The 24,627-nt window shown below is 36.0% G+C and overlaps 1 protein-coding gene across 3 annotated transcripts in view; it reads right to left on the minus strand.

Annotated features, from left to right (window-relative positions):
• The window catches only part of CRACDL (CRACD like), a 203,586-nt gene extending 179,339 nt beyond the window's left edge, over positions 1-24,247 (minus strand). For 2 of the 3 annotated variants that reach the window (XM_074213750.1, XM_074213749.1), the window contains exon 1: positions 22,816-24,141. The gene's annotated coding sequence lies outside the window, so the exon portion shown is untranslated. The other variant, XM_074213753.1, reaches the window with a different exon arrangement.
• Between the last annotated feature and the right edge of the window lie 380 nt (positions 24,248-24,627).

Below are 24,627 nucleotides of genomic sequence, written 5' to 3' on the forward strand. Positions count from 1 at the left end.
CACTCTATTCATTGAAGATGAGCATACTTAGAATGAAATTTTGAAGAGGTCTTTTTGAGTTTGATGACTCCAGCTAAAAGATCAACTACCACAAAGGAATAATTAAAAAAAGTTGGCCTTTAGCATAATTATTGTGAACAAATTCATTGTCTCACATTATTTGATTCTGAGGGTTAAAAACCTTTTAAGACCTTGCCATAAGGGTATACGTTCTGTCCGTTGCAACAGTAAAGACCAAAGAAGGTAAAGTGAAACTAAGACTATTCCTAAGGGAAAGTGTTAAATACAATTACAGAAAAGAAATCTCAACATAAATTTCATAGATCTACAGAGAGAAATTGGAAAATTATATCAATATCTAGCCAAATTGTATAAACTGTTTTATATATATATATATATTATATATATGTGTGTGTGTGCATATATATATATATATATATATCGATTGCCTTTTTAAAGGTAATGAAAAAAGAAATATGATGAATCAAAAGCAGAAATAAAAATACACCGAAAATTCTTGATAGCCACAATCAACAATTGCAAGTAAAAGATAAAAGGTTATGGTGACAAAAAGTCAAAGCAGCACAAAGAACAGAGCAAACCACTACATCAATTAAAATCTTTATTACAGAGACAAGAAGCAAAGACAGTTAGAGAGAAGGAACCCATGGAGGCAGAGGGTAGAAAAAAATTTCTACTTTACTTCATGACTGAAAAAAGTTCAATACAAAGTTCAAGTTGGATCAAATGCTAAACAGAAAATGAGTATAATACAGTGAATGAGAGAAAAGTTACATCAAGGAAAATGAATGAAATACAGACTTCCCTGAAAAATTGAAAGCATGTAAGATCCATAAATGTTGATTCCAATCTGTCACAGGGATGAATGAATTATTAGCCAAATCATCTGATGAAGGTCTGATTCCATATTTCTTTTTCTGATTCTACATTTCTTAACAGAGGAATAAAAAAATACATTACAAAAAGATGGAAATCCTAGTGACTCCCTCCAAACAACACAAGTGAAAGTTTATGGACCTTAGATAAAGCATTCACAGCTTCTATCACTCAAAAATATCAACCAAAAAGTTCTTAAAAACCAGGATAGTTTTATTACACAGTTTTCGTATGTATTGTCATCAGAGAGTGTCTAATATATAGTTTAAGACCATAGATTTAAAGCTGGAAGAGACATTAAATGTCAGCTTACAGATGAGGAAACTCAGGCTCCCAAAGAATTAATTAAATTGCCCCAAGATCATATAAGTATTAACTGGAAGAGATGGTATTTGAACCCATGTCCACTTGAGCCAAATGTACAACCATTTGCACTCTACCAAGCTACTTGTTAATTTGAATGAGGAGGGATCTAAATCAGAGGCAGGTAAGGTGATGAAGTGGATAGTTAAGAAGACTTGAACTGAAATTCAGTTTCAGGTATTTACTATGTGACCAAAGACAAATTCTTAGCTTATCTGCCTCAGCTAACTCTACTGTAAAATGAGGATAATCATAGGAACTCCCTTCCATGTTCTTGTAAAAAAACAACCAAGACAACAATTACGAAAGGCTTAGTATATGTCTGGAATATATTAGATGGTTAATAAACACTCTTTCCTTTTTTCTTCCCCATTTAACATCACTGTTTACTCCTTCCAGTTCCCTCTATAAATTATCATGGATTTATTAATTATGATCTTTTCTGTGTCTCACAGCAAGTTTTCTCCAGGTCTGCTTTCTTCTCTACTGCTTTTTTTTGTCATTTTATAAGATAGCACTTCTCATAATATTTAGTTTTCTCCTTCTCTATTGTTTTCTAAATGAGTATATTCAAAATCAATACTGCCCTTGCCTGCCTTATTTTTCTAACTGGCAGAAAAATAAACTGTTGGCTCAGAAAATTTCCAAGTACTTTTGGTGCTCTCATTGTGTTAAGAGTTTTATATCAGTTAAACTCTTAGAAAGGTCAGCAGTCAAAGCAAATGTCTTTTCATATTTTTCAGAATGAAAAGCTTAGATTAAATAGGTCAGATGAGAGCCATTTTATTTGTATACAATGTCTTTTCACCTTTGTCTTTTATTGCAATTTGATGTCAATACTGACCTCTTAGATAAATGATCAATGATCTGATTGCACTGACAGCTGATTCTGAAATAATGCCAGCAACAGAAGCTAATGGTTTACTGAATATCAAAAGGTAGTTTATTTCATTACTTTCATGGTTATTCAATACTCACCAAAAAAGAATGAGTTCTAAATTCCTTTTTAATAAGTATATGCATAAAAACTAATAAAATAGAGGAAACAGCAAACCTGATTTTAAGAGAGGGGAAATTACTTTGTTCATACCAAAAATGGGGGGGGGATGACAACTCACAACAAAAGAGGAAATAAAGAAAATGATCAGAAAACATTTTGACCAGTGATTTACCAATTGAGAAATGGTCAAAATATATGAAAAGGCATTTCTCAAATGAAAAAATTAAAGTTAACTATAGTCATATAAAAATGCTCTAAATCATTATTGATTAAAGAAATGCAAATTAAAACAATTCAGAGGGACCACCTCATACTCATCAAACTGACCATTATGACTGAAAGGAAAATGACTGATGTTTGAGGGGATGTGAGAAAACCAGGACATTGATGCATTGCTGGTGGAGTTGTGAACTCATTCAACCTTTCTGGAGAGTAATTTGGAGCTATGCCCAAAGGCCTATAAAACCATGAATATCCTCTAATCCAGCAACAGCACAACTAGATCTATATCCCAAAAAGATCACAAAAAGAGTAAAAAACTCACACGTAAAAAACATTTATAGCAGCTCTTTTCATAGCAGTAAAGAACGGGAAATTGAGGGGATGTCTATCAATTGGTAAATGGATGAACAAAATATAGCATATGAATGCAATGGAACACTATTGTTCTATAAGAAATCATGAGAGACAGGACTTCAGAATAGCTTGGAATGACTTGCATGTACTAATGATGAGTTAAGTGAGCAAGACCAGAGCATTATATACACTAACAGCAACAGTGGGTGATAATCAACCACGATGGACTTAATCATTTCAGCAGTGCAATAATCAAAGACAATTCTAAAAGACTTGTAATGAAAAAGCATCATTTATTTCCAGAGATGGATCTGTGAAGTTTAAATGCAAACCAAAACTTATTATCTTCAATTTTTAAAAGTTGTCTAATGTTTTTTCTCTAGTGTCTTTTCTCCATTTTGATTTGATTCCTCTCTCACAACATAAATAACATGTATTTAGGTTTAACATAATTATAGAGGGGTCTATGCTGGATTGTTTCCTGTAAGGGGAAGGGGGGGGTAAGGGAAGAGAAGAAGGGATAAAAATGTAAAACTTAAAACTTTGCAAAAATATTATTGTTGAAAATTACTGTTCCATGTAGTTGAAAAAATAATTAATTAAAACAAGAACAATTAATTCTATAATTAATTGCAACATCAACAATGCCATACAATCTGTGATAAGAAAAAAGGCACCCTTCTAGCTCTTACTATGATATATTGGGGTTTTGGTTTTTGAAAGGCAGTGGGGTTAAGTGATTTGCCCAAGGTCAACCAGCTAGATAATTATTAAGTGTCTGAGTCTGGGTTTGAACTCAAGTCCTCCTGACTCCAGGGCAGGTGCTCTATCCACTGTGCCACCTAACTGCCCCTGATTGTTTTGATGCTCAAACGGGAGAGATAAAATAGAAAAATAAAACTGCAGATCAATATTCTAATGAACAATAAGGCAAAAATTTTTAACAAAATATTAGCAATAGGTGACAATATATTTGAAAAATTATGCGCTATTATTAGGATGAGTTCATGCCATGAATGAAGGACTGGTTCAGCTAAAGAAAAGTAATAAAATTAATAAATTAAGTTAATAATATAAATAAATATATGGCTACATCATTAGATACTAAAAAGGTTTTTGTTTCTGTTAAAAAAATTTAGAAATATAGCATGTACACCACAATTTATTTAACCATTCCTCAATTGATGGGCATCCCCTCAATTGGGGAAAGGCTGAACAAGTTGTGGTATGTATATGATGGAACACTATTGTTCTATAAGAAATCATCAGGGACAGGATTTCAGAAAAACCTGAAAAGACCTGCATAATCAATGCTGAGTGAAAAGAGAAAAACCAGAAGAACATTATACACACTAACAACAAATGGAGTGATAATCAACTGTGTTGGACTTGTTCATTTCAATACAATAACCAAAGACAATTTTAAGGGACCAAAGTTTATTATCTTCAATTTTCAAATGTTGCCTTATGTATTCTGTAATTTAGCTATCTCTAATATTTTCTTACTTCCTTTTGGATCTGATTTTTCCTCTCACAACACATTCAATTTCGATCTATGTTCAGAACGGTTACAAATGTAAAGCCATGTTGGATTGCTTTCTGTCAGTGGGAGGAGGTAGGCGAGGGAGGGAGGGAGGGAGAAAAACAGTAAACTCAAAACCTTGCAAAAAAAAAATTGGTTAAAACCACCATTATATGTAGTTGAAAAAACAAAACATTTATACATACATACATGTATATATATACATATATATATGAAAGAATGGTTAAAAAAAGAAATATAGCATGTAAACAGGAATAAATAGATGTTTCCTTAATATGGTAAAAAGTATTTCTCTAAATCCATCAGCAAATGAAATAGAGAAAATTTAGCAGCCTTTCCAAAAAAATCAGTGGTAAAGGATGCAACACTATTTAACATGATACTGGAAATCTTAACTAGGTAGCACAGTGGATAGAACACCAACCTTGGAGTCAGGAGGACCTGAGTTCAAATGCAGCTTCAGATACTAGCTGTGTGACCCTGGGCAAGTCACTTAACCCTGACTGCCTGGTATAGAGAGCTACCACAAGTCATCCTGATTCTTATCTGTCCACTGGATTCAGATGGCTCTGGAGAACAAAATGACTTAGCACAGAACTTTCTCACTCAAATTCAATTCTTGTGCATGTTATGGCATCACTTCCCTGATATCATGGTCTTCTTTGAGAATGAAATAATTATCTAGCTGTTTGACCTTGGGCAAGTCACTTAACCCCACTGCCTTTCAAAAACCAAAACCCCAATATATCATAGTAAGAGTTAGAAGGGTGCCTTTTTCCCTTATCACAGATTGTATGGCATTATTGATGTAGCAATTAATTATAGAATTAATTGTTCTTGTTTTAATTAATTATTTTCCAACTACATGGAACAGTAGTTTTCCACAAAATTGATTATCACTCCATTTGTTGTTAGTGTGTATAACGTTCTTTTGGTTTTGCTCTTTTCACTCAGCATCAATTCATGCAGGTCTTTCCAGGTTTTTATGAAATCCCATCCCTGATGATTTCTTATAGAACAATAGTGTTCCATCATATACAAGCATGTCTTAATTGAAGAAACAAACACAAAGAAAAAAGCAAAATGATCATTTTTTTCAAATATGTCCTTAGAAAACTTTAAAGGGTCCACTAAAATTCATTAAATCAAATAATAATTTCAACAAAACTGCAGAATACGAAATAAATCCAATAAACCATCAACATTTCTATATGAAATCAACAAAACAGCAAAATGATTTAAAAAGAGAAATTCCATGTAAAAGAATCACAGGAGTTATAAAATATTTGGAACTTTATCATGATTTACTAAGAGACTATATGAATATAACTTCATTACACTCTGCAAATTTTAAATGCTAATGGTAAATCAATAAAATGACAATAAATTTATCAAATAAACTTGTGAATTCATCAATGTACCAAATTCCTAAAAATATACTTTCACAGATATTCAAAAAATAACAAAATTCAGATGGAAAAACAAAAGATTAAGTGCCTGCATGGTAAAAATTAAAAACTTGACAAGGAAGGGGTTCTATCAGTGCCAAATCTCTAATTGTACTATAAAAATTAAAATGATTAAAGAAGAAAGAGTCTAATATGTGGGCAAACCAGGTATTAAATATATACATACTTATGTATATATGTATGTATGTAAACAAACACAGCATAGTGTTTGGCAAATCCAAAGAGCTTAGCTACTGGGGTAAAGAATTCATTTATTTGTCAAAAATTGCTGGAAAAATCGGACAATCATATGGCAGAAGTTAGGTTTAGATCAGCCTCTTACACTATAAGACCATGATGAGCTTCAAAAGGATAAATAACCTAGATATAAAAACAAATTAGAAGAGCAAATACGAAATTACGCATTGGAACTATGGCTAGGGTAATAGTCTGTGACTAAGCAAGTGAATGCGAGGACTGCACAAACTTTGCTTATTATAAAATTAAAAAGGTTTGGCAAGAACAAATCCAATGTGGTTAAAAATTAGAAGAGAAACAGGTATTTGGGGGAAAAGACTTTTTAATGAAGTTGTTCTTATAAAGGTCTAAGATACATTAAGAATGAGTACAAATTTATAAGAATATAAGAATAACTTTGAACTAAGAATAACTGAGTTCAAATCCAGCCCCAGACACTTACTAGCTGTGAATCCTGGGCAAGTCACTTAATCCTTTTTGCCTTGGTTTCCCCATATATAAAATGAACTGGAGAAAGAAATGTCAAATCAATCCATCATCTTTGCCAAGAAAACCCCAAATAGGGTCACCAAGAGTCACATATGACTGAAACAACTGAATAATGACAAATTATAGAACATTAATACAATGGAATATTACTTTGCTATATGAAATGGTAAAACAGATAATTTCAGAGTTAACTAGGAAGACCTATATGAATTGATGATGTGTAAAAGGAACAGAACTAGGAAAATAATTTGTATAATTATAGCAACAGCTTAGAGAAAAATAATTTTGAAAGACTTTATAAAGAACTCTGATTAATGCAATGATAGACCATGGATCCAAAAGAATGAAGATAAAATATCCCACTCACCTTTTGACAAAGAAGTGATGCACTTAAAATTCTAAGAAAGAGACATTTATTTTCAGACAAGTCCAATGTGGAAAATTGTTTTACTAGCATATGCAGCTAATGCTTTTAAGCTTTATTTTTCTTTCATTTGCTCAATGGGGGTAGAGATAGAGTGATAGTGATAGATTAGTATTTAAAATTGTTTGTTGATTTAAAAAATAAACATAATAAACAAAAATATACATATAATATACACATATGAAGCTACCAATCAATCTATAAGCTTTCTAGTGGGGGGGGAGAATAATGAGGAGAAGGAAATAAACATTTTTATATTTGGGAGTAGCTGAGTGACACACTGTGTCTGAAGTCGAGGACCTGAGTTCAAATCTAGTCTCATATACCAACTAGCTGTATAATCCTAGGCAAGTCACTTGAACTTTGCCTCATTTTCAACTCTAAAGTGGGAATAACAACAGCACCTACGTCTTGGTGGTATCATAAAGAACAAATGAGATAATAATTAGAACATGTTTAACACAGTGTCTGACACATTTGAAGGTTATATAAATGTTGTTATTCTATAAAAGCTACTCTTTGCCAGTCTCTGAACTCAATATTTTCACAAATATTACCTCATTTGATCCTCATGATAATGCTACAAAATAGGTGTAATTTCCCCATTTTACAAGGAGGAAACTGAGGGAAAATGAAGTGAAGTGACTTGCCTGGTCAGAATATGAGCCGAGATTTGAAGTCAGGTCTTCAAGACTCCAGACTCAGCCTCTTTTTCCTTCATCCTGCATCATCTCTTCTATCATTTTGGTTACCTTTTCCTCTGAAAGGTCATTTTCTAATACATTTTTTTCACCATCCTTACTGACCAAGACACTCTCAAGAGCACAGTCATCTCACCACCAAGATGATGAATTGGAGGAAGACTTCTTTTGATTTCAATTATGCTGCATTTTTTTATTTTTATAACATTGTTCCCTCTGAAACTAAACTGTTTCACCTAATAGCATGCTTGCACAGATCCAATTAAAAGTGTTAGGTGGGCTATGTCTATATTAAAAGGAGAGAGTCTTCTTTCTCTTCTTATACAATAATAATAACACAGCTTAGAGAAAAATAGTTTTGAAAGACTTTAGAACTCCTGATTAAGGCAATGATAAATCATGGGTCCATGGGTATTAGCCCTGTCTAGCAGGATAAAAGACAGAAAGTTGTATCACCCTAGGCAAAACACTTGACATCTTTGGGCCTCAATTTCCTTATCTATAAAATAAAGGGATTAGGATAAATGATCTCCGAAGGTACTTTCTAGTCCTAAAATCTTGTGATTCTGACATCTTGCCACCAGGCACGATATTTTGGCAAATGATAATTTTCCAGGTGTTGGGGTATCTAGGTCTAGGAAGGAAGGAATCAATGACCATAGCCGTCTCCTGGCATATTTCCTCAGTTCTCTTCCTTGATTAACTCAGGAAAGTAGCATGACCATTGGCATAGCTAGCCTCTAAGAACAATCAGATTTCCTTAGCCATCTTGGCCTGTATAGCTAATTCATCTGCTATCAGATTGCCATTTTTCCTCAGGAACTTTCCCCTGAAACCATGGGTAACACAAAATAAAAATAAAACAATACAAAAAGAACCCAAAGTATAGAAACTCAAGAGTTAACAGAACACAGAGTTTTTATCCTATGGTAATTAAAATCTATTCACAAATTATCTTGATCAGAATTCTGGTCCTGTTCTTAGCCTAAACTCTAACTAAGGATCACCTTCCCTCTTACCCTCCCTTCTCCTCCTCCCCCTCAGTCAACCTTTGCTTTTCTAACCCCCATCATCTGGTTAGTGACTGGAGCAAAAGTTCCTGTCCCCATGTGACTAGTTGGAAAATAGGTTAATGAGTCATTCCAAGGAGAATGATACCTTTATGCTTCTCTAGGAACATGTTAGTACAGGTTAGACAGCCAGCAGACACTGAGGCACCTTGCCTCCATTCCTCAGAATTGCTAAGGGAATTATTTTTTGCCCTGACTTATGACTTCATCAGTGTAGAAAGAGCTCCAGATATGAAGATTCCTAGTGTTAATGCAGATGATCAGTTGTTCTGCAAGTGATATTCTTAGGAAAATGATTCTTAGCCTAAGGACTACCAACTCTCCTGTAATGTTTTGATGGTTTTATTCCATGTAATTGAATTCCTTTGTAATGCTGTGTACTTTATTTTGTGCATTTAAAACATTATTCTAAAGAGGGAGCTCTCTAGCTTGGTCAGAATGTCAAAGGGGTTCATGACTCCCCTAAAAGATCTTAAAATGAGACTTTTTACCTCTAGTCTAAAACCACTGCCCATTGAGCAATGAAAGGCTCAGCAACTTGCAAATGGCCATACAACTAGCACAAGTCCAAGATGAGACTGAATCTTCCCTGACTCTCTAATTTCTGGTAGGTGTGCTGATGTTGAGTCATTTTCATTCATTTCTGACTCTTTGTGATCATCCCATTTGAGGTTTTCTTGGCAAAGATAATGGAGTGTTTTGCCATTTCCTTCTCCAGTTCATTTTACAAATGAGGAAACTGAGGCAGGGACACAAAGCTAGTATCTTAGGTCACATTTGAACTCAGATCTTCCCAACTGGTCTATTCACTGGTCCACCTAGCTGCCCTCTGGTAGATTTGGCAAGAAAAAAAGCCAAGGCTCTCATCTTTTGATAAAAAAGAAATGAAGGAAAGAAAAAAACATTTATCACATGCATAGCATGTTCCAATATTATGCTAAGTATTTTACAAACATTATTCTATTTGCTATTCACAACAATTGGAAATAGGTGCTCTCATTATCCTCACTTTACAGTTGAGGAAACTGAGGCAAACAGGGGTTGGGTGATCTGACCAAGGCCATTCAGCTTATAAAATGTCTAAGACTGGATTTGAACTCAAGTCTTCTTGAGTCCAGACCCAGCACTTTGTCCAGTGGGCCACCTAGCTAGGTAATATCTTACAGTTTATATTTCTATAGCATTCTTTAGTACAAGGTGCTTTATGTGTATACTTGGTTTTTTATCCTTATTCCTTGGATCATCAGACCTGTGAGATAACTAGTATAAATTTTAAAATCCCTATTTTTAAAATTAGGGACACTAAGCTTGTACTGGTTAAATGATAGGCCCCAGTCACCCATATAGTATGAAGAAGAAGGGTGATTCAAACCTCCAGTCCTCTTTCTTGTGTACCAAGCTGCTTCCTTAAAAATATATGAAAATTATAAGGGAACTTCTTCAGAGTGGGAAGAGATCAGAAAAATCATCTTTCAGAGTCCCACAGAGATGAAATATGTAGAGTAATTTGTCATGAGAGTCCATTATATTGTAGGGCCATCCCAAGACAAGGCTGTGCCTCCTGCAGGTGGCTCTACCACCCCTAAAAGAAAGTTAGTAGGAAACAGGCATTGGTACAGCCCAAATACTGGAATGCAAATAGTATAATGAAGACACTCCTAGCCCTAGAACTTCTCATAATGCCTAACATAATATTAAAAACATTATTTCTTCTCTTCTGGCTCCACTGCTAACCTTTCCAGATTCTTAACAGCAGCCTTTCTTGCACTGAAGATGCCCCTCCTTCCCCACAGGTCTTTCTTCTAATTAGTAAATCCTTGCTTGGGATTATCATTCTAGGAAGTACCCAGGTCATCCATGACCTCTTCTCTCTTGGATCTGTTCTTGATTACATGAGCTTTTTCTTCTTTGCCCCTTCTTCCCCTCTCATACCTCCCCGCTACTTTCCAGATTTCTTTTATGAGCTGCCTTTCCTCTTGAGAATGTAAGATCTATTAGAAAAGAGATTGTATTTTTTTCTTGTATTTTCCTTTTCAGTGTTTGGCAAGATGCTTGGAAAATAAAAAGAGAGCTTAATAAATGCCTTTTTAATGTTTTTTCTTAAAGTTCATTTTTTTTCATATGCAACTGTCTCCAGAATGTCAAGAGATGGAAGGAAGCTTGAGGATATGGGTGCCTTCATGGGACCCAGGTATACACAAAGAACTGAAATCCTCTCATACTCTCCTCCTCACAAAGTGAGAATCTTTATGGATCTCTGATACTACTTTTAATCTTCTGATACTAGTTCTGATACTACTTTGATACTCTTAGATTTCCAGAGAACAAAAATAACCCATGCAGTAAATTTAGATGATACTTCAACTATCTCTAAAGAGGAACTATATACATGGAAGCAATACAAACACTCTCTCCTTGTTCTTTGAAGCTAATAAAAAGATAAAGACATGGTAACTAAGTGAGGGTAAAGCATTACTAAAATTAAAGGCTCTAGATTTAGAACAAGAAGAAACCTTAGAAATCTAATTCCTTCTCTCTCCTTTCCCTTTTACATATGAGAGAAAAGGTTCAAAGAAGTTAATTGACTCAGTAACCCAACGTCACATTGGTAGTGATAGAAGTAGGATTTGAATCCAGGTTTTCCAACTCCAGAACCAATGAGTGTTATTTCCACTGTTTTGTAGCCTTCAACTGAGGCCAGGAAAGGTAAATGAAACATTGATACAAAATGATTAGGAAAATTTGCATTAAATGTACAAATTATTATGTCAATTACACTGCCACAAGGATAACCAATAATAAAAATTTGTCCTAATCCCCCTTGTTCTTGACTTTGATGGGAGTATCTGATCCTCTCAGTGTGAGTTCTCCCTATCCAGAAGTCGATTTCAGTCATTTCTGACTCTTTGTAAACCCATTTGGGGTCTTCTTGGCAGAGATATTGGAGGGTTTTGCCATTTCCTTCTCCAGCTCATTTTACAAATGAGAAAACTGAGGCAAACAGGGTAAAGTGACTTGTCTAGGGTCACAAAGCTAGTAAGTATCTGAAGCCAGATTTGAATACAGGAAGAAAAGTCTTCCTGACTAAACCTGATACTCCATCTACCGTGCCACCTAAGCATCCCATAACCCTTAATAATTAACATAGATTTAGATTTGAAAGAGATCTTAGAGGTCATCTAGTCTACTATTCTCAGATGAGGAACTAAGTACAAGAGGGGCTAAGTGACATGCCCAGGGTTACAGAGATTCCAAGTCTCTGAAACAGGATTTGAACTCAAGTCTTCCTGACTAAATCCAGAGCTCTATTTACTTAGGTTTGAAATCATAAATTCTAAGTGCCAAAGACACATCAAAAAGTACTAATTTAAAAAAAAAAGAAAGAAAGCTTTTGTTTTCTTTCATTACTTGAAAAATTAATTATTAAAATATATGAGAAGGATTTTTTTCACTCTGTATTTGAAAGTTAGGCGTTACATTTAAAATAATGGCAGGTACATTAAAAAAGAACTATTTGTTTCTTATGAAGGCAATGTATCCCAGCAGGAAGAGTACAAGTTATGAGTCAGGAGACTGGTGTTTAAGTCTCCTGTGCTATGTGACAGGCAATTTACAACTTTTCTACAACTCAGTTTTCCTCATCTATCAAACAGTGATAAAACTAGTCCTCCCTATCTCACACAACTGTTGCCAGGATAAAATGAAATAATAGATGTGAAAGGGCTTTGAAATATTATGGGAGTGTATTATTTAGGAAATCATCAAACCAGGGTTATTTCTGTCCCATGGGAATCTAAGATGAACTCCACCAACCATGGTATCTGAGCTCAAAAGAAATGCTCACTTTGTGAAAGGGAAAGGAATGTGTGAGAAGATCTCACAGCTCAGTCCCTCTGCTTGGGTCCTATGAGGGTATTATTCATGTCTCAGGATTCTTTCCTGAAAAAGTCCTCATAAACATATAATTCCAGGAATAATGTTTTAAAAGGATGTATATAATTAGACTTACAGAGAATAAAATGCCAAGAATAGAGTCAGGAAGACTCATCTCCCTGAGTTCTAATCTGTCCTCAGACACTTCCTAGCTATATGACCCTGGGCAAGTAACTTCACCCTGTGCCTCAGTTTCCTTATCTGTAAAATGAGCCGGAGAAGGAAACGGCAATCACTCCAATATCTTTGACAAAAAAAAACAAAAACAAAAATCTCATGTGAAGTCATTAGGAGATGGACATGACTGAAAAACAACTGAAAAAATATAATTAGACTATTATTTTAAATGCAAAATTTTATAACAAAATACTTTGCAAAACTTAAAGTACTATATAAATATTAGCTACCAATGCTATTTTTATTATCCTATCCAGCAAAATGTAGAGAACAAAATATATAACCTTCTTCATTTTCTTTTAATATAATCTTACTCTATGGCCTATCTTAATAATAGCCCAATTTAAGAAACTCAACAAAATTTCAACATTTTTCAAAATTTAAAAAAAAGAAGCACAATCTAGTATCAATAAAAGTCACAGTTGGATTCAAAGTACCTAAATTTGAATTCCAGGTCATTTGGACAAATTATTCAGACTCCTAGAATTTCAAAGCAAAAGTATCAGCCTAAATGGTCTCTAAGATTCCTAGGCCTAAAACTATAATTATAAAATTAGTTTTAAGAACACAAGGAAGAAGTTAACAGCTGTATTTCAAATACATATTTTATGGTAGCTTTTACAAAATGAAAAACTTTTAAAGTACAGATTTTTATTCCTGGGAAACTACCTAAATTATAGTTGCTCCCGGTCACTTGATTACAGACTTCTTTATTGTATACTATTTATTAGAACATAGGAGCAGAAACCATTTCTAGCTTGTGGGTCACATATAATTTTTTTAAAATCTCCATATTTCTTGCATAAATCCATTTATACAGTTGAATTCTATTGTCACATGTGATAGGAGGTGGCCCAAATAACTTGCCACTCCTCACCTTTTAAGTCTTTCAAAATTTCTCTTAAAATAATAACTTAGTCATTAGTAAACTATTTGAGAACCTCCCTGCATTGAATCTTCTCAGGAATGTTAGGGTTTATCTTGAACCAAATTAGCAGCAGGGAATAGTAAACTACAGAAACACACACACACACACACACACACACACACACATTTATATGTATATTGTTGCTCAGTTATTTTCAGTCTTGTCCATCTCTTTATGACCCCATTTAAGGTTTTTTTTTTTTTTCAAAAAATACTATGGGGCAGCTAGGTGGTACAGTGGATAGAACACTGGCCCTGGAGTCAGTTGGACCTAAGTTCAAATCTAACCTCAGACACTTAATAAATTGCCTAGATGTGACCTTGGGCAAATCACTCAACCCCATTGTCTTAAATAAATAAAAACTTTTAAAGAAAAGATAGTGAAATGATTTGACATTTTCTTCTCTGACTCATTTTACAGAAAAGGAAACTAAGGCAAAAAGAGCTAAGTGTCTTCTTGCCCAGGATCACATAGCTAGGAAGTGTCTAAGGTCAGATTTGAACTCATGAAGACTCTATTCATTGCACCACGTAGCTGCTCCATATATGTATGTTTATGTATATGCATGTGTGTATATAGCTATAAATGCACATACATGTATATGTAAATATACATCTCTCTATATAAACATATTTGGCTCAGTTTTTAGACATTTAAACCATAAGTTCTGTGAGAAATGATATAACATCTCTAAGACATGTAATATTTAAGAGGAAGATTTGTTGGACACAAATCTTTCTGACTACAAGCTCAATACTACAGTTTTATACCTTGAAATAGATAAGCAGCAAAAAAAAAAAAAAAGAAAATTAACCTGATTTTCTGAGAATTGTCTGTTTACAGAATCTTGACCTCAAAAATAATGGATTTATTTTTCTCTGTTAAAAAAACAACAATAATAATAATAATAACCATTTTTGCAAAAGAGTTAGATATTCAAATCACATTACAGAAAATTGAGTGTGACCAGTTAGCTAATCAGTGGGACAATGAAGAGATGAGACAACTATGCAGGAACAATATTTTGAGGAGACAGGGAAGGAAAAGAGTTTTAGAACTCCAGAAGACTCCAGAATCTTCAGAGTCTTCAGAGATTACAAAGACTCTCAAGTCCAACTCCCTCATTTTACAGATAAGGAAACTGAGGCTTTAAGATATTAAATGACTTGCCAGTATTATAAAACTTCTAAGCATCAGACATGGAATTTGCATCCAGGTCCTTTGAATTCAGAGACAATGCTCTTTCTGTCAATGAATCCCCGCCCCCCCCCCCGCCCCCCCCCCCCAGCAAGGAGGATCTCCACAACCATATGCAGAGTGAATCTACTAATTTCTAATTACCAAAGAGTAGAAAAGAAACCAGTTCATAGATCCAGGTTGTATAAAAGGAAAGAAATGTGTCTATTGGAAGCACCTAACAGTATATGGAATTTCCATACTTATTACCGTGTGACCCTGGGAAAGTCACCTAACCTCTATCCTTGACTCAGATTCCTTACCTGTTCTTGATTCTTCATGACTACATTTGAAGTTTTCTTGGCAAAGTTACTGGAAAAGATTCTGATGCTGGGAAAGATTGAAGGCAAAAGGAAAGGGGGGACAACAGAGGATTAGAAAGATAAATGGAGTCATAGAAACAAAGAATATGAAACTGAGGAAACTTTGACAGAGGAAGATAGAAGGGTCTGAAGTGCTATATTATCCATGAGGTATCAGACTCAACTAAACAACAGCAACAAAACAACAATAGCATTTACCTTCCAGGCTTGTTGTGAGGATTAAATGGGATGTGTGAAAGAATTCTACAAATCTTAAAATGCTATATGAATGTTAGCTATTATTAATTATAAAGCTGGGTTGGGCTTGGGATGTCAGCCAACCTTCCTTCTTGGTGGCCACACACAGTATTTGGAAAATAATACTGTATCAAATGCTTACATCATAAAATATTATAATTGCTCTTGTTCTTTTTTTTAACTTCATTGAAAATTTAATAACTTAGCATTTAAGATTGATAAGTGTGTGGGTAAGCACTAAGAAACCATTTCCAAAATAGCAAAAAAATGTATGAAAGACTTAGGAGCCTCTTGGACCATAACTACAGGGATAGAATCAAACCCCAAGGGCTAAGAGTAGGTTTTAGATCCAAATTAGACTCCTGTAAAGGATACTTATTACATATTATTCTATGTTATGATTATCAATCAATAAACATTTATTAATCATCAATTAAGTACCAGGGACTATGAAAACAATGGGGATAAAAAAAGCAGCAAAAGACAGTCCCTGCCCTCCTAACCAATAGGAGAGATTATCTATGTATATATGTATAGATATATAAACATATACATATATGCATATATATAAATGTATATTTTTATTACACATAACATACATATATATCATATAGAATGATGAGGTTAGCCCAATGATAAGCTTCCTGGAGCATGTTAAAATTAATCAATCAGTAAATCAATAAAGATCCCTTATCAGCTAAACTTAATATTATCTACTGTACTTATGCTATGCTCTGCACATAACAACATTCTAATAAATGGGTTACTGAAGGAATGAATTAGAATTCACATAGACCAGGATAGTAAAAGGGATAAATAATGATAAATTGTTCACTAAAAATATAATGTTGGTTGCATAGACTATTCACAGGTATTCCTTGATTCAACATTTGTACATGTCAAAGATGAATCATTTCCATGACTTCTTCCAGTCAGTAGATGACCTAGCACTGAAAGAATCTGCCATTTTGGTATCAGCCCTTGACTGGTACTTTGGTCTTTCCCTTATTCCCAGGCAAGTAACAACAGCAGAGGAGATGTGCACCTATTGAAAGAAAAGATGAGGGGTGAAATGTAAAATGCCTAATTAGCAGGCCTACAGTCTCTGTAGGTTTTAAGATATTGAAATTTATGTTTTGATTCAGCTTACAGAATCCTATTTTTAAGTCACTCTATCAATATGAGTCTTGTGTTTTAGTATTTTTTTTTGGTGCATAGTAAATAAATACCTTTCCATAAATAATTCATAATGTATACTGAGTACCTTCGTATTCTAATTATAAAGAGCTGACCCTAAACTTTAAAAAGATGTGTCTCCAAAGAATGAGGTTAAGGATTTGGTGAGCCACAAATTGTAAAGAAAGGGAGCCACTATCAATGAAGGACTAGGAACTCCTCCCCCCCCAAGAAAGGTTCTGGTCCTGACTACATGACTAAGTCCAGAATATATGGAGAAGGGAGAGGGACAAATGTCCTAAACCCTTGAGTCCAGAAATGGTTTTTATTGCTCAAATAATAAAAATGATTTTATGGTTACTGCTCAGAATCAGAAATCTTTTTTTTAAACAAGCTAGTTCATCTCATTCATAAAGTCCTACCTTCCAAAAGGTATAAAATGATTTTTTTTGAGTTGCATTTCATATTTTATTAGGAAATTTAATTAAGCATCTTGAGGTTGGAACCTGCATCTTAATTACCTTTACAAACCTATTTTAAGACATGAAATTAATGTTTAGGGATGCTAAGGAGCTTTTATTTTATAATTTACATAAGCATCCAGTTTAGCAATTCACTGTTAAGTGGATACTGAATGACTTTTCAGTTAAGCTATATAAAATGATTTTAAGTGGCTAAAATTATAAATAAAATAATAGATTACACTATTCTTATTGCACTGGGTGGCTAGGTAGGAAGCCAAGAAGAATTGAATTAAAATCCAGGCTTAGACACTTAATAGCTATGTGTGACTCTGTACAAATCACTTAATTTCTCTTTTCCTCAGTTTCCTCATTTGTAAAATCAAGAAAATAAGAGCACTTACCTCTCAGGGTTGCTATGAGGATTAAATGAGGTAATATTTGTAAAATCTTTGAAAACCTTAAAATACCTTGTAAATGCTACTGTCAGCATCATCACTATTCAACCACCTCTTCAGAGGGAAAAAGGAAGATAAAGAGTTGACACTAATTGCTGATTCATGCAGAGTATGCAAAAATGCATTTCATGGGGCGGCTAGGTGGTGCAGGGGCAGCTAGGTGGCGTAGTGGATAAAGCACCCGGCCTTGGAGTCAGGAGTACCTGGGTTCAAATCCAGTCTCGGACACTTAATAATTACCTAGCTGTGTGGCCTTGGGCAAGCCACTTAACACCGTTTGCCTTGCAAAAAAAAATGCATTTCATAATCAAGAAAATAAAAAGAAGGTCAAGCATGTAAATCATAAGCAAAGAGTATGCACATTTGTTACAAGAGTTTTGTTTTCTTGAAAAGACTTGCATGAATGTGAAATGGGCAGAACCAGGAGAACACTGTGCACAGGAATTGCAATACTTTTGAGTGATCAACTGTGAATAATTTAGTTATGCTCAACAACACAATGATCTAAAACAATGCCATCCCTATCCAAAGAAAAGGAGTCTGGATGCAGATCAAAAATATTTTTAAAAATGATTTCATTATTTTTCTTGGTTTTTTTGTTTTGTGTTTTCTTTCAAAATATGACTAATATGGAAATGTTTTAATAACTATGTATAACCTTTATAAAATTGCTTCCCTTCTCAAGGAGGGTGAAAGGAATGGAGAGGGAGAAAATGTGGAACTCAAAATTTTAAAAAAAGTCAAAAAATTTTTACATAGAATTGGAGAAAAATAAAATATTAAATACTTAAAAAAATTTTTTTCAAGTGAGGGGAAGGTGGAAGGGGAGAGAAGAAGGGGGGGAGGGAGGGAGAGGGAGAGGGAGAGGGAGAAATAGATAAATCCAGAGAAAGAGAAAGGGGGCTGGAAGGAAGTAAGGAAGGAAATTAATTAGTTTTCTTCTGCACTCTTTTTACACTTTCTCTGGGTGAGAGGAAAAGAAACAAAGAAACAAAGAGCAATGCATTTATGTGTTAGGGACTGTGCTAAGTACAAAGGGAGTGAAAACAAATTTTTGCTAACAGAAAAAAATTACTGGCAGAATTTAGTGAGATGACTATTCAGAACTTCCTACCAACCTTCATACTCCACTTCCTTATCAAGTCTTTTCTTTTGCCCCTAGGCCTCATGGATCTTCCTTTTTGTGAACAGGATCTCTGAACACAGACAGTATATCCTTAATTTAATAATTAATTATGGGGGCAGCTAGGTGGCGCAGTGGATAAAGCACTGGCCCTGGAGTCAGGAGCACCTGGGTTCAAATCTAGTCTGAGACACTTAATAATTACCTAGCTGTGAGGCCTTGGGCAAGCCACTTAACCCCACTGCCTTGCAAAAAAAAAAAAAACCTAAAAAAAATTAATTATGCACTGCTTTGTGTTGTTTTGTAGGTTAGTGTAGGTCAGTCTTGTCTCCCCTATTAGGTTATAAGTATTTTGATGACAGATAATTACATAATTACATAATTACATACTACTTCTATGTTCTCCCTCCTCCATGTCTCCTAGAACAACAAGACCCTATTCCCACAATAGAAATTATCTGTCAGTAAATATTTAATTAGTCATCAAAATGCTTGATGATTGACTTCAGTCATTTGATTTCTCTGCAGTTCATGGTACAAGCATGAGTGAGTGAAAAGGAGGACTTGAAGAAGCAAAATAAATATCTTCTCTCTTTCTTGTCCAAGTCATTTCTTGGTGCTTTTTCATCTCTTAAAAGTTCCCATGAAATAATATTCACATTGGCATTACCATTAGGCAGCTTGGGGTTTGTAAGGCTCTAAGTATGACTTTAGGTTTTTATGAGACCATCATCAGAATGTAGAGTGTTATCAAGGAGAGAAATGATGTCCTTAAAATATTAACAAGTTCAAGATGAATCAAGTCAGCAAGCATTTATTACTTATGAGATGCTATGCTAAGCATGGGAAATATAAATAAAAAGCAAAAAGATAGTCCCTGCCCTCAAGGTGCTTACACTGTAATGGGGAAGACGACACATAAAAGAAAACTGAGAAGGTTATGGCAGAGAGAAAGTATCTGGTAGGGGATGAGAGAGAAAATCCGAACTATCAGGAATGCAGCCTGGAGAGAAATGAATACATAGATGGCCTGGGATATTTTGGGAGGATTCAACTCATCAAAGGGAGAGGCAATGGGGAAGAGGGCACAGACAGTGCAAGAAGTCAAAGGCTGAAGTGGACTTCTGTGGTGGTATTTATTTTTAAAACAGACTAATAATAGATATTGTGGTGAAAGAAATAGAGAGCTGACCTTGAAGTCAAGAAGACTTGAGTTCAAGACCTACCTCAGATAATGCATGATCCTGATCAAGTCACTTAAACTCACAATGCTTGTGATACTTTTCTAATATTATAAATTGAAGATAATAACAAGGATTGATGTGGGGGGGTTGTTACCTAGGAACTCCCTATCCCAATGAAATAACAGATTCAGACCCTATTCCCACAATAGCAATTAGCACTTTATCATTAAAACAACTCACATCTACCTAGAAGTTTTAGGTTTACAGAGTGATTTCTCCATTAAAGAGGCAGCTAGGTAACACAGTGGACAAAATGCTGGGGACAGGTCAGGAAGACCTGAGTTTAAATCCAGTCTCAAACACTCACTATGTCACCATCAGCAAGTTACTTAACCATGCTTACCTCAGTTTCCTCATCTGTAAAATGAGTTGGAGGAGAAAATATGGCAAAATATTCCAGTATTTTTGCCAAGAAAACCTCAAATGGGGTCAAGAAAAGTCAGACTCGACTGAAACAAATGAACAACATCAATAATTCTCCATTAAAAACCTCGAGGTAAATAATACAAATATCATTATTCATTTTTTTCAGATGAGAAAACTGTGACTTAGCAATGTTAAATGGTTTGCCCTTAGTCACACAGCCAGTAAGTTTTGAAGGCAGGGCTAAAATGAAATTTTCTTAACTTTAAATTTTTTAAAAACTATTCATTCATTCATTCATGCATGCATTCATTCATTCATTCATTCATTCCTTTAAGGCAATGAGGTTAAGTGACTTGCCCAAGGTCACACAGCTGGTCACATTTGAACTCAAGTCCTCTTGACTTCAGGGCTGGTGCTCTATCCACTGCGCCACCTAGCTGCCCCTCTTAACTTTAAATTTGGAATTTTTTGCTATGTATCACACTACCTCCATTGGAGATAAGTAAACCTGGAATATATATATATATATATATATTAGATATATATATTAGATATATATATATGTATAGATTAGATAGATATATGTATAGATTAGATAGATATAGATATATATTTTAACTGGAGACAAAATTTCAGTTAATTAACAATGACAGAAAGAACAATTAATCAAGTAATTTTTTGTTCTTCAATATAAAATACCAAATGTTAATTTAACAGCTTATGTTCTGATAACAGGAAAATTTTGTGTTCATAAGTCATAGATAATAGAGAACCAAATTCAATTCTTTGTCCAAGGTCACAAAAGTAGTATTAGAATTAGGACTTGAACTGAGGTTCTCTGAATTTAGTAACAGTATTGTTTTATTTTTTAAAAAAGGAAACTAAGGCAGAGTTAAGTGATTTGCCCAGGATCATACAGATGGTAAATGTGTGAGCTTAGATTTGAATTTGGGATTTCCTGACTCCAGACATGGCCCATTTATCTACTGCACCCAGTTGCCCTGAGTACTCTCTTGGGAAAGTTTGCATTCTTAGAGTGTTAGTGGCCCCTCCTCAAAGTCAGGAAGACTTGGGTTCAAGAATGACCTTTGTTATATATACAGGTAAGACACTTAATTTCCCTAATTTGAATTGCCTCAAGCAACTCTCTAAGATTATAAAACACCGAGCAATTATCAATCTACTTTTGTAGAATGGTTTTCTTTGCTGGATAGAGGGAACTCCTCTACTAGTGAAATCACAGTTCTGCTCTGCCCCATTCCCTCAATGGGAAGTATCACATAGTAGAAACTCAAAAGCATTTGTCAATCACTTGAAATATAAAATTATAAAATTTATTCCCATTTCCTTTGGCTCATTGTCTAAATCCCACACCTGCTGCCTAAGAGAAATAATTAACTTTAAATATAAAGAAAGGAAAATATCCCAACTCTGACACTTACTAGGCTTGTTGTGACCCTGATCAAGTAACTTTCTCAGTCTCAGTTTCCTCATCCGTAAAGTGGGATAATGAGAGTCTCTAACTCACAGATGTAAGGATATAAATGTGAGCTATCATTATTCAGTAATTTATCCATTATTTTTCCCATTTGTAGATAACAGCTATCATAGCCTGGGGGAAGGCCCGTAAGTTAGGAAGTCCGGCTATCTCATATCCAATATGTAATGGCTTAGTCACTAGCCAATTGTACAGAACTTAACCAATTGTACAGAACCCCAGGCAACTCTAAGTCAATAAATTGAAGAGTAACTGCCAATTTGTTTTAATGACCTTCATTCAAAAACCCTAAAACCTGAAGACTAAACAAACCTAAGACTGTAACACTTACTAGATGGGAGACCTGGGCAAGTCATTTATTCATCTATAAAATAGGGATAATAGAAAGTGAAGTAATATATACTAAATGACTTTGCACATCAGAAAATTTCTTCCCAGGGACTTCCATACATCTATGAAATCACAAGTCACACCAAAAGGGAAAAAAAAAAGACAGCCAGAATTAGTAATAGTAACAATAATAGCTAATATTTACAGAATACTCAGGCACTGTACTAAAATGTCTTACAATTATTATCACATTAGACCCTCACAACCATATATAAATGCATATATACACATATAGAAATAGATGTACACATATGCAAGTATATAAACATACAGACAAATACATGTCAATATACACACCTATATACACATACACACAACTGTGCATACTAGCAATTTAAAACATGCCAGCAATATAACTATAGAAGGTGGTTAGCTAGAATGAAGGTGAAGTTTATTTTCAGTACTAATCATATTTCACAAGCAAAATTAAATTCTACTAGACCAAGCAAATGGAAACATTGTTTCACCCACTCCCATACTCCACAGCATGCCTCACCTTTGCTATTTTTCTTCTGGGCTTTCTTCCCTCCTTCAAAGAAGAGAAAGGCAACAAGTTGGCAAAGGTTCTGTTTACATTACATTTCTCTCTGTTAATTGTAACTTTTCTTCCTGCAAACTGATTCCTGTTTTCTACCCTCCAGAAGAATAATGTAAATCAAACTGCCTGTCCCACTGTAAATCTGAAAGGAAAGAGTGGGCGTTACAAGAATGAACACCCAAACAAGTCAGCATTTACCATGTTTGATATACAAGCTGCCTCACTACATTACATCATGCATGTTGTAGTGGTGCTAATAAACACATCTTTTAAAAAATAACTGGTTTTCCAAGGCTGATGTTACATTTTGTCTGAATGTTGGCCATGTAATAATTCCCACAAAAAAAGCTTTCTACAGTGCTGAATGAGTTCATCAATGGTTTTTCAGAAGGAAACTGATATCTTCCATCAAAACCCAGAACGACCAAAAACTCTTTGCGGTTTAGGAGACTTATGGGACTGTAGAAGAAAGGTGAGCTCCCAGAGCTCAGGGACTTAGCAGGAAAGAATCAAACTTCAGTGTTGGGCATTTCTTGTGGTTTCAGGTAAATCAGAGGGGGGTGGGGGTACAAAGAGAGAAAACTGAGCAGGCTCCTGTCTCCACTGACCACAGAAATCAAAATGTAATCTTGGTGTGAAGGTTGATAAACTCGCTGGGGATACCATACGTCCCACTTGAGGCTAACAGGAGATTAGGGACCCCTCAGGGCCGAGTTCAACACATCCTAAGGAACTCCCGGCCCCAGGCAAAGAACAATGGAGGTTACTCAGGTTTCCAGCCACTAATGCGGGTTTTAGCAGCCTGAGACCTGGCTGCCTGAGGAAATCCAACAGGTGTCCGGTCCGGGAAGGGGGAGGGGGAGGGGGAGGGGGAAGCACACCTACGAGCCATAGAAGCCAGGGGTATTTTCCTCTCTCTCCTGCCTCACAAAAGAATTAGGGCCGGTTTCACCAAAGGTGCTAGGGTCCTGGGCGACCTGAGAGTCCCAAGAGAATTCCTCCACAAGAAACATGAAGAGGAGGAGGGTGGGGACAGCGGAGGAAGAATGGGTTGTGAGAGACCCCCACCGCCCCCCCCCCAACCCTTTAAAGGAATCCAAACCTTCCAGCCCCTCTCCCGTAAGACATTTTAGGAAAGCGCTCACAGAGAGCTGGTGGCCAAAGTAAAGGGCTGGTGGAAGACCCCGAGGGCGGCAGGAGGGACTCGAACAGGGGAAGGAGAGAGAGCTTCAGAGGAGAAAGGGGCAATGGCGAGAGGACCACTGGGGATGCGCGAGGCAGCGGGACACCCGCACCCACCTTTCTCTCCCGCGCAGAGATGCTCGCCTCGCCCTCCGCGGCTCAGGCTCCCGGACTCCTGCGCTCTTGGGCGCGCGCTCCGAGGGGCAGGAGCTGCTGGGGGCCCCGCTGCCCGGGTCCGGGGCTCCCGGCCGGAGGCGCGAGGGTGGACGCGGCAGGTCCCTGCGCGCCCCGGCCCCGCGGGAGCGGCTGCGTGGAGCGCCCACTCAGTCCGCGCCGCAGGGAAGAGCTGGGCTCGGCGGGCCCCCTGCAGGCAGGGAGCGAGGGAGAGGCGGGGAGCGCCGAGCTGCTGCGGGGAGTCTGGAGGCGTGGAGAGGCGCTGCGGCGCGGGGCGGGGGGGCAGCCCCATCTCCCCGTTCCCACCTCTCCGGAGACTCCGGGGGCAGCGCTTTGGAAATGCCAATCTCAAAGCTTTGCCAGCTCCAGGGAAACCGGATAACCAAAACACCCCAAACCCCAAGAAACCGAGAC

This window comes from Macrotis lagotis, chromosome 1 (assembly GCF_037893015.1).
Source record: "Macrotis lagotis isolate mMagLag1 chromosome 1, bilby.v1.9.chrom.fasta, whole genome shotgun sequence".
Taxonomy (NCBI): domain Eukaryota; kingdom Metazoa; phylum Chordata; class Mammalia; order Peramelemorphia; family Peramelidae; genus Macrotis; species Macrotis lagotis.